This window comes from Suricata suricatta, chromosome 1 (assembly GCF_006229205.1).
Source record: "Suricata suricatta isolate VVHF042 chromosome 1, meerkat_22Aug2017_6uvM2_HiC, whole genome shotgun sequence".
NCBI classification, from domain to species: domain Eukaryota; kingdom Metazoa; phylum Chordata; class Mammalia; order Carnivora; family Herpestidae; genus Suricata; species Suricata suricatta.
The window spans coordinates 73948731-73961500 of NC_043700.1; the positions used below are offsets into that span (position 1 = coordinate 73948731).

Consider the following 12770-nt stretch of genomic DNA (forward strand, 5'->3'; position numbering starts at 1 on the left):
CAGTTGATAGACATCTAAGGTGTTTCCATAATTTGGCTATTGTTGAAAGTGCTGCTATGAATATTGGGGTGCATGTGACTCTATGCATCACCACTCCTATATGCCAGTGCTATTGCTGGATCGTAGGGGAGATCTAGTGTTAATTTAGTGAGAAACCTCCACACTGTTTTCCAGAGCAGGTGCATCAGTTTGCATTCCCACCAACAGTGTAGGAGGGTACCTGTCTCCACATCCTCACCAGCTTTTATAGTCTCCTGATTTGTTCATTTTAGACACTCTGACTGGTGTGAGGTGGTATTTCACTCAGTGTGGTTTTGATTTACATTTTCCTGATAATGAGTGATGTTGAGCAACGTTTCATGTGCCTGTAGGCCATCTGGATGTCCTCTTTGGAGAAGTGTCTGTTCATGTCTTCTGCCCATTTCTTCACTGGATTATTTGCTTTTTGGGTGTAGAGTTTGGTGAATGCCTTATAGATTTTGGATATTAGCCTTTTAACTGCTATGTCACTTAAACCTATCTTTTCAGATTCTGTTGGTTGCCTATAAGTTTTGTGGATTGTTTCCTTTGCCATGCCATCTTTATCTTGATGAGGTCCCAATAGTTCATTTTTGCTTTCATTTCCCTTGCCTTTCGGGATGTGTCAAATAGGAAATTGCTGCAGTTGAGGTCAATGAGGCTGTTTCCTACTTTCTCCTTTAGGGTTTTGATGGTTTCCTGTCTCACATTCACGTCCTTCATCCATTTTGAGTTTATTTTTGTGTATGGTATAAGAGAGTGGTCTAGTTTCATTCTTCTGCATCTTGCTGTCCAGTTCTCCCAGCACCACCTGCCTAAAAGGCAGTCTTTTTACCATTGGATACTCTTTCCTGCATTGTCAAAAATTAATTAGCCGTGCACTTGTGGGCCCAGCTCTGGGTTCTCTATTCTATTCCATTGGTCTATGTGTCTGTTTTTGTGCCAATACCATACTGTCTTGATGATGACAGCTTTGTAGTAGGGGATAAAGTCTGGAATTGTGATGCCTCCCTTCTGGTTTTCTTCTTCAATATTACTTTGGCTATTCGGGGTCATTTGTGGTCCCATATGAATTTGAGGATAGCTTATTCTAGCTTTGAGAAGAATGCTGGTGCAATTTTGATGGGGATTGCATTGAATGTGTAGATTGCTTTGGGTAGTATTGGCATTTTAACAATATTTATTCTTCCAATCCGTGAGCATAGAGTATTTTTCTATTTCTATGTGTCTTCTTCAATTTTCTTCATAAGTATTCTATAGTGTTTATCATAGAGATCTTTTACATCTTTGGTTAGGTTTATTCCTAGGTATTTTATGGTTTATCGTGCAATTGTGAATGGGATCAGTTTCTTGACTTCTCTTTTTGCTGCTTCATTATTGGTGTATAGGAATGCAACTGATTTCTGTACATTGATTTTGTACCCTGCACCTTTGCTGAATTCATAAGATCAGTTCTAGTAGGCTTCTGGTAGAGTCTGTTGGGTTCTCCATCTAGAGTATCATATCATCTGTGAAAAGTCAAAGTTTGACTTCATCTTTGCCAATTCTGATGCCTTTTATTTCCTTTTGTTGCCTGATTGCTGATACTAGGATGTCTAGCACTATGTTAAGCAACAGAGGTGAGAGTAAACATCCCTGTTGTGTTCCTGATCTCAGGGGGAAAGCTCTCAATTTTTCCCCATTGAGGATGGTTAGCTGTGGGCTTTTCATAATGATGATGGTTAAGTAAGTTCTTTCTGCCCCAACTTTCTCTAAGGATACTGTATTTTGTCAGATGCTTTTTCTACATCTATCAACAGGATCATATGGTTTTTATTTTTTCTTTTGTTAATGTATCACATTGATGGATTTGCAAATATTGAACTAGTCCTGTAACCCAGGAATGAATCATACATGATCATGGTGGATAATTCTTTTTATATGGTGTTGAATATGGGATGCTAGTAGCTTGTTGAGGATTTTTGCATCTGTATTCATCAAGGATATTGGCCTGTAGTTCTCTTTTCTTTGCTGGATCACTGTCTGGTTTGGGAATCAAAGTGATGCAGTCTTTATAGAATGAGTTAAAAATTTTTCCTTTCATTTCTATTTTTTGGAATATCTTGAAAAGAATGGGTATTAACTCTGATTTAAATGTCTTGTAAAATCCCCTTGGGCTCTCATTTGTTGAGAGGTTTTTGATAACTGATTCAGTTTCTTCACTAGTTATGGGTCTGTTCAGATTTTCTGTCTCTTCCCATTTGAATTTTGGTAGTGTGTGTTTGTTTAAAAATGTGTACATTTCTTCTAGGTTGTTCATTTTGTTGGCATATAAGTTTTCATAGTATTCCCTGATAATTGCTTGTATTTCTGAAGGGTTGCTTGTAATAAATCCATTTTCATTCGTGATTTTGTCTATATGGGTGCTCTGTCTTTTCTTTTTCACTCATAGGTCTAACAGGACATTTTCAGAATGATCTAGCTTCAAGAAAAGCAAGCAGTTAGTAGTACTTAAGAAAAATTGATTCAGTATCTAATGGATAGTTGATACCTGTCACAACACAGCATTTTATATACTGTTAAGTGAAACTGCAATACAATCTAAGTTTATTTTGGGAGTGTTTGCTGTATCATTGGATTTAATGAAATGTTTAGAGGTGCAGTAGGCATGACTTTGAGTAGATAATGAAAGAATATGCAAAATGCTTATTGATTTATGATGTGGTTTCATCTTAGCTTGGGCAAACCATGCAGTATTTAACACATAGTAGCAGAATATTAAAAAATAATAAAAATTAAAATTAAAAAATTAAAAAATACATATTTAAATTTCATTTACAAATAATAAACTCATCGTGTGATAACTTAAATATCATTAAGTTGATATGATATCATTAATATCATAATTAAAAAGGCTATATTTTTCAGAGGGGAAAAAGCATACTGAGAATAGTGGCAGTGATTTACACTTTTGTAAATTAATGTCTGACTTAATAGAAGGCGGTGGGTTCTCACACCTGTGTCTGTATTCACTATGCTGTGATATGTTGTTTTGGTTGAGGTTTATAACAAATGTCTGGCTTCAGACAGATATGCAGTTGGAAAAGAGAAGTGTACTCTAGTAGTCTTGCTACATATTATAGATACATATTCTTTGATACTGTACCAGAGCTCAATAATGTACAGCATCTGAAATCTAATCAGTGAACTTTCAGTTTAAAACTTACTGATTTACCTTCTACTTTGAATCAACCTTTTACCTATAAAAAAAAAAAAGGTTTATCAATTTGTTTATTTTTTCAAAAATCCAACTCTTGGTTTCATTGAACTGTTCAATTGTTGTTGTTTGTTTGTTTGTTTGTTTGAATTCTATATTATTTATTTCTTCCTTGATCTTTATTATTTCTCTTCTGCTGAGTTGGGGTGCTCTTGTTGCTCTGCTTCTAGTTCCTTTAGGTGTGCTGTTAGATTTTGCATTTTCACTTTTTCTAGTTTCTTGAAATAGGCCTGAATTGCAATGTACTTTCCTCTTAGGACTGACTTTGCTGCATCATACAGTGTTTGGATTGTTGTATTTTCATTTTTATTTGTTTCCATAGATTTTTTAATTTCTTCTCTAATTCTCTGATTGTCCCATTCGCTCTTTAGTAGGATGTTCTTTAACCTCATGGTTTTGGAGGTTTTACAGACTTTTTCCTGTGATTGACTTCACGTTTCATAGCACTGTGATCTGAAAGTGTGCATGATATGACCTCCATTTCAATTCTTTTCTATTTATTGAGAGCTTCTTTATGACCCAGTAGTGATCTATCTTGGAGAATGTACCATGTGCACTCAAGAAGAAAGTGAATTCCATAGCCTCAGGATGTATAGTTCTAAATATATCTGTCAGACCCATTTGGTGTCAATGTGTCCTTAAGGTCCATTGTTTCTTTAGTGATTTTCTGTCTAGTTGATCTACCCATTGCTGTAAGTAGAGTATTAAAGTCTCCTGCAATTAACACATTCTTGTCAATAAGATTGTTTATGTTTGTGATTGTTTTACGTATTTGGGTGCTTCCAAATTCGGTGTGTAGACATTTATTATTGTTAACTCTTCCTGATGGATAGGCCCTGTAATTATTATATAATGCCCTTCTTCATCTTGTTGCTGCCTTTACTTTAAAGTCCAGTTTGTCTGCTATAAGTATGGTTATTAAAGCTTTCTTTTGGCTTCCAGTTGCATGATAGATATTTCTCCATCCTCTCACTTTCAATCTGAAAGTGTCCTTAGGTCTAAAATGATTCTCTTGTCTTTTTCGTTCCCCAGATTGGGAAAGTTCTCAGCTATAATTTGTTCAAGTACCTCTTCAGCCCCTTTCTCTCTCTTCTTCTTATGGAATTCCTATGATATGGATATCGTACCATTTGATTGCATCCCTCAGTTCTCGAATTCTCCTTTCATGCTCCTGGATCAGTTTATCTCTCTTTTTCTCGGCTTCCTTTTTTCTATAATTATTTCTTCTAATTCACCTATTCTCCTCTTTACATCTTCAACCCATGCAGTGGCCACCTCCATTTTATTATGCACCTCATTAATGGCATTTTTTAATTCATCACAAGTATTTTTAAGATCTATAATCTTGTAGTAATAGCATCTCTAGTGTCTTCCATGCCTTTTTCAAGCCCAATGATTAATTTTATGACAATTGTTCTAAATTCTTGGTCAGTTATGTTGCTTTTATCTGTTTTGACCAATTCGTTAGCTGTTACTTCTTCCTGGAATTTCTTTAGAGGAGAGTTCTTCCATTTAGTCATTTTAGCTAGCTTTCTATCTCTTGTAGGTTTTAAAAGCTTGTTATGCACTCTGCACCTGCAAGTATCACTATATTAAAAAAGGTTCATAGGGGCACCTAGGTGGCTCAGTTGGTTAAACCTCCGACTTTGGCTCAGGTCAGATCTCATGTTTGTGGGTTTGGGCCCCATGTCAGGCTCTGTGCTGGCCCCTAGCTCAGAGCCTGGAGCCTGCTTCTGGTTCTGTGTCTCCTTCTCTCTCTGTCCCTCCCCCTCTCATGCTCTGTCTCTCTCTGTATCAAAAATAAATAAACCATTAAAAAATTTAAAAAATAAAATAAAAAAGGCCCATAGACTATCTAGGGCCTGTCCATTCAGGAAGTATTCTTTTAATGGTGTCCCTTGGTCTCTTTTATGGAGAATTTGGTTATTTTATTCCCGTGCTTATAGTGTTATTTGAGACTCTCCACCAAGTGTACTTTGGCATGGTTCTTGAGGTAGCCCTGAGAAAGAAAACAGACAGACAAATGGGAAAAAAAAAGCACACAAATGTGCAAACAAATCAAAGAGCAAACCGAAAGGAAAACAACAACAACAACAAAACCCCAAAACCAAAAACAACAAAAGACAAAGGACAGTTTAAAAGCAGAAAACCAAAATCCCAGCTATAAATAAAGAGCAGGGTAGAGGCAATGCTGATGGAAGAGCATATGCAGAGAAAGAAATGACAGGGGTGGGGAGAAAGAGAAGTTGAACATTGACCAGGCAGAGAGACTAAAAGACTTAAATCAGATACAGAAAAAGAAGAATATGGCAGGCAGTGAGGAGAAAAACAAACAAGCAAACAAACAAAACAAAACAAAATGAAGATAATGTTATCCAGAGAAATTATATAGTCTGATTATTTCAGAGAGAGAGAAAGGAAGGTAACGATGGAATAGAACATGCAAGATAATGGGTTATATATGCCTGTTTATGCAAACTTATAACCAGAATACCGGGTCCAAAGGAGAGGAGAGATAAGAATGAGATAAGGGAGAATATACCTGAATAGCAAGAATTGATCTAGAGTCAATTATGGCAATGCGTCAGTCCTGATCTTGGGAGAGGGGTTAGTTCTGTATCCAGGCTCTGGTAACAAAGCAGTTATGCAACACAGATGGGCGTGGTTTGGTGTAGGAGAATCTTGCCTCCACTGGGGTTGCCTCTGCCTGCCTTGGTAGTTGTAGGGAGAAAACCAGGCATTGTGAAACACTCTTATGGGTCTGATCTCACTGTGCCGCCGGCGCAGCCAAGGTGGGCCATGTTCTATGTCCTGCACCCAGCCTCATTTCCAGATCTTACTCTGCAGAGCCCAAGTGGGGCTTAGGCCCTCATTCCTCAGTGAGGGCCTCTACGGTTGTGATAGTCCTCCTGCTTAACTCCTGACCAAACGACATCTCTGCCTTTTCTCCTCATCTCAATATGGACTTTTCTTTGTATTATTAGTTGTATATAATCTGTTCTGTTAGTCTTCAGTTTGTTCTCAGAGATGTTATATATGTAGGTATAGATTCTCTATGGGAGAAGGTAAGCTCAGGATCTTCTACTCTGCCATCTGTGGCAATTTCTTGTATTTTACAATGCTTTATTTCTAACTGTGAGAGACCTTTAAGAAAATCAGATTCCTAGAATCTCAGAGACCTGGCCCTGCTCTGTTATTTTGCCCTGTGCTCTAAGATAAGCTATGTCTTGTCAACATGGTAATGCTGGGGCTCAAGCCCTTCACTCTTTAAATCCAGTTTCAATAGGGTTTTCTTACTGAAGTGTTTCCACTCAGGCCATAGACTCTACTACCTGGTGGGGGATAGCAGTGGAGCCATGTTCACACTTAAATAACATCATGATATTGCTCTCCTTTTTCTTAACTGAAATAATTCTTTTCTTGCTTAGCCACATTAAACACCCAAAAAGCCTTAAGAGATTTATCATTATAGGTGTATTAAATTAGACAACATGGTAAGCTCTTAGTATTCACATATTTAACGTTCATTGTTTCACCAACAGTGACTAACCTTGAAGAATTTGAGTTGAACATTCTAGAAGCTTACTAACCTTATCATTCACAGGTAACTAAGGTTGATTATTCTCTATTTTTTCCATGCACACAGTAAAACTCATGAGGTGGTACAAATCTTTGGTCCTGAAGAAAATAGTCCTTAAACAAGTGGGATTTGCTACTGCTAAAGGCAGAAATGAAAAGAATGTGAAACACTGTAAGAAAGGTATGGGTCTTAGAATATAAAAAGTCTAATGGGGAAAATAATTTGCTATTATGATATTCATAAATTTGAATATTTACAAAGCCTTGAGAAGACTCTCTCATGAATTTAAAGTCTGTGGTAAATTTAGGATTTTTAAGTAATCATAATATTAAATAACAAGCAAACTACTTATGAGACTGAAAATTTAAGAAACCAAGCATAACCAACTCAGTCACCAAGTCAGCAAAGAGAACAAGTCACAAAAATAAATGTTTTATGAGGAAACCACATAGAGATGGAATATCAATTTAGTCTTCATTCAGCATTGGGTTGGTTTTCATTCACCACAAGGTTTTAGAATCTTGTGTGTTAATACAGGTGAAGAGAATAGATTGAATGTTTTTCAACAAAGAAATCTCTTGTACATTTTGACATATTTTAAGCTATATTTATGGGACTCAAAGCCATTTATAAGTGAAGGAACAGCCAGCATAAAATCACCTTGCAATCTGACTGGTTTATTTTCTTTGGCTGGAATGGTTACTGAGTGTCTTATATTTTTCATGTTACCCAAAAGCAACTATCTTTAGATATAGGCTGTACATGATTATGTCAATGGTGTGTCTCTGTTCTGAAAGGTTCTGTAGATAATTATAATGGAAAACAAAGAGTAGAGAAATTCTTTGGAGAATTGAGAATATTTCATTACTCTCTGGAGTGCAGTCACAGCTGGCCAATATAAACCTTTTTGTGAAGCGGCACCCATCTGGCCTTTATGTGCTGGCACTAAACTTCCTGTAAGCAGTGTCATCCATCTGGCTTTTATGAATGTATGATGTACTGGGTTCAACTCAAATGATAACATCTGTCTCTAGAGATAAGACAAAGCCAATCTATAAAAATATATCTTCATATCTTTATGAATTACATAATGAGTGATATGGCTGATAAAGATAATTGGGGGCACTGTTGCATTATCCACCTCCTGCCATCTATAGTTTTTTTCAGTGTCTTCCCTTAGCCTTCTCAAATGCTTCAGAAAATACATATTACTTAATAGCTGTGTGTGTATATGTGTAAAGTAAACCTGTATGATTTTTTTCATCTATTCAATAATGACTCAGTTGTTTTTGGCTTAAAAAAACAAAGAAACAAAATAAAATCCTGAAATGAGAAGTGGTTAACTTTCCAAAACCTATATTATTTTTCATCAATCTCTCTGTACACACGTAATGCTGAAGAATCTGTTTGCCTTGTGATAGTGAGGTTCCCTTCATCAACTTGTATGCTATACACAGTGTCAAGAATCTAAATCTTTTCAATTTATATGCCTAAACACTTGAACAATTTATCAAAGAACATGCTCATTTCCAGAGCAAGAAGAGATTAGTCATATTAAACATTCAAGACATTGAATGAAACAGAACACTTTAGAAATTATAAAGTAAACATACAAGAATGAGTTCCTATCACTCCAACTCCAGGACATCAGAGCTTTCATTAGATATAATATGTAGTGTTTGCTTAAGTAACTAAACCAAAGGTTTTGCATTTACAGAACTGCATTGTTACATAAGATTAACCATTTGTTAAAGCACTGAATCAGATTCTTGTATAATCATCTTGAATCAGTGTCAAAATAGACTTTCTTCAGTAGACTAAAGTTTCCTCCCATGGAAACACACTGACCCCAAGATACTAAAATGAAGCATTAGCAAAAACAAGTATTTATCAGTGTTACTACTGATAAATAGTCCAGAGTGCCCTTGAGTCTCCACGCCAAACCTGGAACTAATAAGGTTGCTGTGGATGTACTGGCATAAATGATATGTTGCACTGCCTGGTTTCCTTCTACAGAATAGAAGGAATAGATGTGTGTTAATCATAAAATTCTACTTTTAACTTAGGATACAGAAGCAATTACTCCTTTTTTTTTAAAGCAATTACTTCTTAATACTTTCTACAATCACTTATTATCTACAGATATTTATTTTAGTAAAAAGAGCCCCTATTTAGGCTAGGCTAGGCTATTATACCCTACTGGTTCTCTCAGAAGAGTTTCTTGTAACTAAAATGATGATACAGAAAGACTTACTGCTAGTTATTCCTTTGGTTACCACTCAGTCAGGGGTAGGGTCACCATATCTAAGGTATAGAGAACAACAGAAAGAAGTGTGCTGCTCTTCTTTCTGTATAGTCATTGTCTGAGAGAGTCATTGTCATTTGTTTCAGATTCGTTTAGGGAAACCATTGCTTTGCCCCATTACTCTGGTGTCTTTTAAAACTACTGTGAGGTAAGTAGGTAATTATTTCCCAAATATGTTAAATATTTCTGAACCACTCTAATGGTCTATTAATTCACTTCTAGGCAATAACATATGTCTTATAAATTAAATACACACAAACACAAACACATACATACACACACTAGCCACAATTAATTATATTTTAGATACAAAATTCTCATTCTGTTAAAGTGAAAATATTTTCTGAGTTCAAAGCCAAGAACTCAAAAGGGGATACATTCTACTTCTTTCAGAGGCAAAGAAAATGGGATTTCTCTTATCGCACAAATTTCTCCGTAATTTTTGGAAAACGCAATAAAATTTCAATGGAATCTAATCTGTAAAATCACAATATTCAGACAAAATACAATTTTGAGACCTTACAAACCTTCCATAAAGAGGATATGGTTTTTAGTTACAAAGCATGCAGTCAAATTAGCTGTGGAAAAAGTTTCAAACATGGATCCTGGGTTCTAATCTTGATTTCAGTTTATGAGCTGTCTGACTTTAGTCAACAGACAGTTCATATTTTACCTCTCAACTCTTTACACAATGGGAACAATAATTATAATACATGATTATTGTGAAGATTAAATGATATAATGCAAATTAATAAGCCAAACATAATGGCAGACACATAGTAGATTCTCAGTAAATATTAGTACATTTCCCCATTTATCTGGATTTGACACTCTTTAGGTTGTAAAGTCTAATAAAAGCAATGGATAAAAGCCAGCCTCTACCCAAGATTTAAAATAGAAATTAATTTTAAAATATAAAAATGTGAGGAGAAATTGTCTCTGATTTACTATTACATAAACAAGAGTTTACTTGAATGAGTGTAGAGAAGGGGGAAAAAAACCATTTCAGGTTTGGAGGATTTCAATGAAGGAGCCCACCGTTTTGCATATTATGACCAGAGAGAATAAAGAGGCTCCTTTTTACTCAGTTGCATAGCTCAGGGTGGTTTTTAATTCAACAATGAAAGATAAGTGTCTCCCCCAAAGAAAGAACCATCTCTTTCAATCTTTAATGGGAAAATTCTGATAAAAATGCTAGGCTGAGCCCAAACTAAACAATCAACTCTTTAATTTATTTCTCAAGTAATATTTCATCAGATCAAGGTAACTTTCATATCATAAAGCCCACAGACAAATGATCACTTAGTATGCCTAACACTTTGGAGCAATTGGCTAAAATAAACTGGTAAGTTTATTTTGCTAGTCAGGCTTCACAATTCTTTTATTTTGAAAATAGAAAGGATGATGTAGCAGGTCAGGTCCCTGGGAAGCAGACTATGAGAGAACTGTTTTCATTCACAAAGTTTACCAGAGAGTATCCTTGACAATACCACCTATAGGATGCTAAAAGAAGTACCACTGGGCAGAGACATGGTACGCCCCACAATGTCCTCAGCCAATCTCATGGGGAGCTCTGAAGGTCGGGATGTGCACAGTAGAATCATAGGAAATTGGCAAAGGAGCCAACCCTTATTTCTTTCTCATTAACCATCAGATTCAAGCTCCCCTGGGAAAGAAGAGTGACTCAATTATTGAGGAAATGGGAACTTAGCTTTATAAGTTAAAGTTCACATACTTCCAGCTTTATATTTCCAGGAAGGGAAGATGGGAAGGAGGCTATTTCTGAGATTTTATTTGTCATTCCTCACTGACTGGCCTGTTAGCTCAGTTGGTTAGAGCGTGGTACTATATTTGTCATTCCTCATTATGATTGCTCTTACCTATAGGCATAGGCTTAGATCCCAATGTGGAGTTTCTTTTTGCTACATTTAATTATATATTGGGAGACTGGGGAAATAATTAGTGAGTGGGTCCTTTGACTTCTTGAGTCAAACCTGAACCATGTCTTTATTACCTATTCCTCACAGCCTCTTTGTCCAATGTTCCTCAAAATGTTTGGGTCTTTCTCTTTCTCAGTGTATAGTTGTTAAGAAAGTGCCTATAGGTTCCTTTGCCGAAGTACTAGGGGAATCATGACCATATACACTTGCCATGATCTTGTTGTGTCCTTCCTTCTGAGGATCTGATCTCTTCTATAGCAAATAGATTATGGACTGGTAAACTGGCTCAAATCCAGAAAAGGGGTACGAGATTTTGATATTTTATTGGGAAGTTGGCTAGCACATTGACAATCTTGATTCATTTTAATTGTGTAAATTGAGCAACACCTTTGTTGGCTTCCCATGTATCTTGTCTGTAGAGATGTCATATTCTATTAACCATCTCCAGAGCCCTCTGATCTCAGGTCTCCCAGATACCATTCTAGACTTGCTACTCATTACAGCAAATATGCTCAACTGGCTTTTGACATTTAATAATTACCTTTCATTATTTTTGGATCCTGTCAATCCCCATTGCTATCTGTGAAGCAACTCCTACCCTCAACTACGGTCTGTGAAGCACAGCTACGATGGAGCTCTTCTATGGTGTTGATGTCCTTTGCCAAAGCTGTTTTAATAAAGGAGTTTCCTTTGGGATTTCTTTTATTTCTTTTTATTTTTTAAAGATTTTCTTTTTTAGTAATCTCTACACCCAATACAGGACTCCAACTCACAACCCCAAGATCAAGAGTCACACACTCCACCAAGTGAAGCAGGCAGACACCCCCTTCCCTTTTTTAAAGTCTGGGATGTCCTTTATAATGCAGTCATTGTGCAAGTTTTCCAGCCTTACATAGTAGTACATCTACTTCGTGAGCCTCCATGAGTCTTTTGATCCCTTCTTTACCATCTGTTTAGCATTCCACTTCACTTAATGTGAACCATCATTTTCCTCAAGCTCTTAACAGTGATTTCCAACTATATGATAGCATCAACTCTCAGTGTATTTTATCTGGGGCGAGTTTCCCAGATTGATAAATTCTTCCTTTAGCAACTTTTCACCTGTCTTTGGACACAAATTATAATTACATTTTAGAAAATTGGGAAGCAACCAAGAAACAGGAAACTGCTATCAGAAAACTCCCCCAAATTAGATGATTGTTTATAAAATAGATTAGAAATTTCAAAGCAAAACAGTAATGTGGGCAAATCATTCATCATTTATAAATCTAATACTATCTTAAGGAGATGGATGAGATGAAGGAAAAAATACAATTGGTTTATACTTTTCTTTCTGTGATTTTTCTGTCTTCAGATATTTTTCTCTTTCATTTAGTAGGACAAGTGATAACATCTGCTCTTATAACAGTTTGCAGAGGGAATAGCTAATATGTATAACCACTTGGTCAACACAGGTCTGTGGATACATTTTAGGATACATTTCCAAAAGAATCTTCCTCCATAGAATACAAAAAGGAATCATGCAAAATGTGGTTATCTAAGATTAAAAAAAATTCATCTTGTATTTTCCAACCATAAAGGAAGTGGTCATATTCATAGAGGCAAATCTGCATTGACACTGCCTGAGAGAGCCATTCGCAACAGGAATTACTCCTTAAATGCCAAGCTGAA

The 12770-nt window shown here is 36.1% G+C and overlaps 1 long non-coding RNA gene across 3 annotated transcripts; it reads left to right on the forward strand.

The window, feature by feature from the left end:
• Positions 1 to 5994: 5994 nt before the first annotated feature.
• Positions 5995 to 11792, forward strand: LOC115292300. 3 transcript variants are annotated; one of them, XR_003908911.1, is made up of 4 exons: positions 5995 to 6066; positions 6921 to 7034; positions 9246 to 9307; positions 11688 to 11792. It is a non-coding gene; the product is annotated as an uncharacterized LOC115292300 (long non-coding RNA). The 3 variants fall into 3 exon arrangements; XR_003908916.1 differs by lacking the exon at positions 6921 to 7034 and adding an exon at positions 6817 to 6878 and having other exon boundaries at positions 6000 to 6066; XR_003908914.1 differs by lacking the exon at positions 5995 to 6066 and adding an exon at positions 6107 to 6339.
• Positions 11793 to 12770: the final 978 nt, after the last annotated feature.